The 4,980-nt window shown below is 44.9% G+C and overlaps 1 pseudogene; it reads left to right on the top strand.

Annotated features, from left to right (window-relative positions):
* LOC113225242 overlaps positions 1-4,563 on the top strand; it is a 10,693-nt pseudogene extending 6,130 nt beyond the window's left edge.
* Positions 4,564-4,980: the final 417 nt, after the last annotated feature.

Here is a 4,980-nt window from a genome sequence, read left to right as displayed (position 1 = left end):
TTTCTTTCTTTCTTTCTTTCTTTCTTTCTTTCTTTCTTTCTTTCTTTCTTTCTAAGGAAGCTTTAGGGGATTTGGGATAGCCCTTACTTTTTTTTTTTGACAAGGTCTTGCTTTGTCACCCAGGCTGGAGTGCAGTGGTGATCCTAGCTCACTGCAATCTCTACCTCCCTGGTTCAAGCGATTCTCGTGCCTCAGTCTCCTGAGTAGCTGGGATTATAGGTGCACACCACCATGTTTGGCTGATTTTTGTATTTGTAATACAAATGGGGTTTCGCCTTGTTGGCCAGGCTGGTCTCGAACTCCTGGCCTCAAGTGATGTGCCTGCCTCGGCCTCCCAAAATGCTGGGATTACAGGCATGAGGCACTGTGTGCAGCCCAGGTTCATTTTTAGATTATGATTTTAGTTATAATCTGTTCACTACCCTAAATTCCCAAGCAGTAATAGTTAATATTAAGTCAACAAGTATGTGAGACAATAGAGCAGAGTGATAAAAAGTTTATACTCAGGATCCATATGCCAGTTCAAATCTCAGCTCTGCCACTTGGCAGCTGAGTGACTTTTGGACAGATCACTTATCGTCTCACCTGTTTCCTTACTTGTAAAATGGAATTAATAATCATATATATTTCAGCGGGTGGTTACAAAAGTTCAATGACATAAAGTCTTTTAGTAATCCTAATCTTAAATCTAAATTTAAGTTTAAATCAATACAAATCTTTTTTTTTTTTTTTTGAGACTCAGCCTGTCGCTCAGGCTGGAGTGCAGTGGCGCGATCTCAGCTGACTGCAAGCTCCGTCTCCCAGGTTCAGGCCATTCTCCTGCCTCAGCCTCCCGAGTAGCTGGGACTACAGGCACCTGCCACCACACCCGGCTAAGTTTTTGTATTTTTAGTAGAGACGGGGTTTCACCGTGTTAGCCAGGATGGTCTTGATCTCCTGACCTCGTGATCCACCCGCCGTGGCCTCCTAAAGTGCTGGGATTACAGGCGTGAGCCACCACATCCGGCCTAAATCAATATAAATCTTAATCTTAATTTTTAAAAAGATGCGTTAACTGAGGTTTAGAGAAGTTAAACAGCTTCCCTACAGCTATCCAGCTAGTAAACAGTTAGGGTTTGGTTCATCTTTACTACATAATCTGTCCACTGTACTGGTAGGAAAGACCTAGACAAGACAATAAAATAAGTTATCTCTACTAATGCTTTTTTTTTTTTTTTTTTTTTTTTTTTGAGACGAAGTCTCGCTCTGTCGCCCAGGCTGGAGTGCAGTGGCCGGATCTCAGCTCACTGCAAGCTCTGCCTCCCGGGTTTACGCCATTCTCCTGCCTCAGCCTCCCAAGTAGCTGGGACTACAGGCGCCTGCCACGTCACCCGGCTAGTTTTTTTGTATTTTTTAGTAGAGACGGGGTTTCACCGTGTTAGCCAGGATGGTCTCGATCTCCTGACCTCGTGATCCGCCCGTCTCAGCCTCCCAAAGTGCTGGGATTACAGGCTTGAGCCACCGCGCCCGGCCCTTTTTTTTTTTTATGGAGTTTCACTCTTGTTACCAAGGCTGGAGTGCAATGGTGCAATCTCGGCTCACTGCAATCTCTACCTCCATGGATTCAAGCGATTCTCCTGCCTCAGCCTCAACAGTAGCTGGGACTACAGGCGCCCACCAGCACGCCTGACTAATGTTTTGTATTTAATAGAGACTGGGTTTCACCATGTTAGTCAGGCTGGTCTCGAACTCCTGACCTCAGGTGATCAATTCGCCTCGGCCTCCAAAAGTGCTGGGATCACAGGCATGCGCCACCGCCCCGGGCCTAAAGGCCTTTTTTTTAACATAAAAAAGGAAAGCTGGAACTGAGGACCATAGCTGGTGGAAGTAAAGTGGTGTTCTTGAGGAAATGACTGTGGGGAGCAAATCTGAGGAGAGAGGAAGTTAACGGAGAAGTAAGTAGAATGCCTAAAGTTTGGTGTTCATAGAAGCTAAGGAAAAGAGGCAATTGTCAAGAAAGAGGAGGGTGGTGAACGTTCCTCTACTCTGGACTCAACCCACTTCTACTTCCAGAGCTTGTTCTTAGATGCACTGTCAACTGGGTGCAGTGGCTCAGGCCTGTAATCCCCACACTTTGGGAGGCCGAGGCGGGCGGATCACGTGAGGTCAGGAATTCGAGACCAGTGTGGTTAACATGGTGAAACACGGTTTCTACTAAAAATACAAAAAATTAGCCAGGCGTGGTGGCACGCCTGTAATCCCAGGTACTCTGGAGGCTGAGGCAGGAGAATCGCTTGAACCCGGGAGGTGGAGGTTGCAGTGAACCGAGATCTCGCCATTGCACTCCAGCCTGGGCAACAGGAGTGAAACTCCATCTCGAAAATAAATAAATAGATAGATAGATGCACGGTCTTGGAAAACCTAAAGACCATATTCCCGTTAGAAAATAAAAATTATTTCCAGACTCTCCTTGCCAAGTTACGACGCGGACATTACATGAGGAAACAAAGCAGAATGGGTGGCCTTGTTTCTAAGCCCCATTTCCAATCTTCATTTCCAAGGATTTATTGCCATCATTTTTCTTGCAAATGACCAAATTATTTAATTATGCTGTCTAAGAATGGCAGAGCTATAAACCTTAATTATTCAACAATTTACCGCTTTAAAGTTGTTACTGGGACAATAGTTTGAAAATTTTCAGGAGCTATTCTGGTATTTCTACCATTCCCATATTCTTTTTTTTCTTTTTCTTTTTCTTTTTGAGATGGAGTCTTACTCTGTCGCCCTGGCTGGAGTGCAGTGGCGCGATCTCAGCTCACTGCAAGCTCCGCCTCCTAGGTTCAGGCGATTCTCCTGCTTCAGCCACCTGAGTAACTCGGACTACAGGCACATGCCACCACACCTGGCTAATTTTTGGAGACGGGGTTTCACCATGTCGGCCAGCCTGATCTCAAACTCCTGGCCTCAAGTGATCCGCCCGCCTCGATCTCCCAAAGTGCTGGGATTACAGTCGTGTGCCACCATGCCCAACGGGGTTTTGCCATATTGGCCAGGCTGGTCTCAAACTCCTGACCTCAAGTGATCTGGCCGCTTTGGCCTCCGAAAGTGTTGGGATTACAGGCGTGAACAACTGCGCCCGGCCTGTATTCCCATATTCCTCTCCCTTTTCATCATAATCCTGAAGGAAGAAGTCTAGAAAGAAAAAAAAAATGGAAGTAAGGTTTTGGGGGCGCGGGCTGCAGCTTTCGCTGGGTAAGTGGTGTGAGCAGCCTGAGCCCCGGGCTTACTTGCGCAGGGCTTTCTTCCCGCCTGTGCTTGGCGCTGCTCAGAAATGCGCTCTACTCTTGCACCGCCTGCTGGGCTCACCACTAGGCGCCTCAGCTTCGAGGAGCGGAAAATGCCGTGTGCTTCTAGGGAGGTGAAAATGGAACCCTCACCGAAAGGCAACATCAGTCATTTAACGTTTTGGCAACGAAAACTGTAAGTCATGAGGCATTAGATGGAGGTATCCACAGTGCAATTCCAACAGAAAAAGTGGACGGAACATGTTGTTACGTTGCTACTTACAGAGATACCTTTGGGCTTGATTAGATAGAAAACCTAACAAACAACCTGTTAAAAGATTTTAAAATTTTCTACATTCAAAAGAAAACTTCAAAGAATTTTCCTGGAATGTTGAGGAGTACTTCCAAGCTACTCCAGAGTGCTGGATAGCAGCAAAGGAAACAGAAAAATTAAATAGGAATCTGGTCCATGATGAAACATGGACACATTCCTGGTTGGGCACAAGAAGAGAAAAATTACAAATAGCATTACTGGCATTCCTCTGTGGTTAATTATGAATTTGCAATTGCTCTGGTACTAAAGCATCATCCTGAGGATCCTAGGCATTTGGAAATTAGTGTAGTGCCACTATCAGGTCTCTTGGAACAAATATTGCAGCTTATAGGAACAAGTATCAATGGAAACCCATATGGGTTAGGAAGGAAGAAGCACCCACAATATGTTAGACCACATGGACCATTTCAAATAAGAAACCTGCCTACATTGGGCTGGGTGTGGTGGCTCACGCCTGTAATCCCAGCACTTTGGAAGGCTGAGGTTGGAGGATTACTTGAGGTCAGGAGTTCGAGACCAGCCTGGCCAACGTGGCGAAACTCCGTTTCCATTAAAAATACAAAAATTAGCTGAGCGTGGTAGCGGGCTCTTGTAATCCCAGCTACTCAGGAGGCTAAGCCAGGAGAATCACTTAAACCCAGGAGGCGGAGGCTGCAGAGAGCAGAGTTGCACTACTACACTACAGCCTGGGTGACAGAGCCAGACACTGACTCAAAAAAAAAAAAAAAAAAAGAAACCTGCCTCCATTGAAGCACAATGATCTGTTGTCCTGGTTTGAAAGTCGCAGAGTAGGTAAAGTGGAAGGAATATTATGGGATTGCAGTGATGGCTGTTTAATTAAGGTCCATTACCATCGTCTATCGTCTTTGTTTACACTGGCCAATTGCAGATGTTTATATGAATTCAAAACCAGTTCTTATCAATATGAAATTTAACAAATATGACTATGCTTTTAGTACTGTTTAATAATTTTTTTAAATCAGAAATTTAGTAGGCTTAAAGATACAATACTTGTCATATAAAGTGCAATTAAAATTAGTTTTATTTATTTATTTTATGGAGACAGGGTCATCCACACTGGAGTGTAGTGGTGTACTCACAGTTCACTGCAGCCTTGACTTCCCAGGCTTAAATGATCCTCTCACCTCAGCCTCCTGAGTAGCTGGGATTACAGGAGTGTGCCACCATACCTGGCTAATGTTTTTAATTTTTAAATTTTTTTGTAGAGACTGTCTCAGTGTGTTGCCTAGTCTGGCCTTGAACTCCTGGACTCAAGTGATCCTCCTGCTTTGGCCTTCCAAAGTGATGGGATTACAGGGGTGAGCTACCTCGCCTGGCTAGAATTAGTTTATTATTTTTTTTTAAAAAAAAAAGAAGACAAGC

The sequence above is a fragment of the Piliocolobus tephrosceles genome, unplaced genomic scaffold (genome assembly GCF_002776525.5).
Source record: "Piliocolobus tephrosceles isolate RC106 unplaced genomic scaffold, ASM277652v3 unscaffolded_19, whole genome shotgun sequence".
Taxonomy (NCBI): Eukaryota; Metazoa; Chordata; class Mammalia; order Primates; family Cercopithecidae; genus Piliocolobus; species Piliocolobus tephrosceles.
This window is presented reverse-complemented; position numbering and strand designations above follow the sequence as displayed.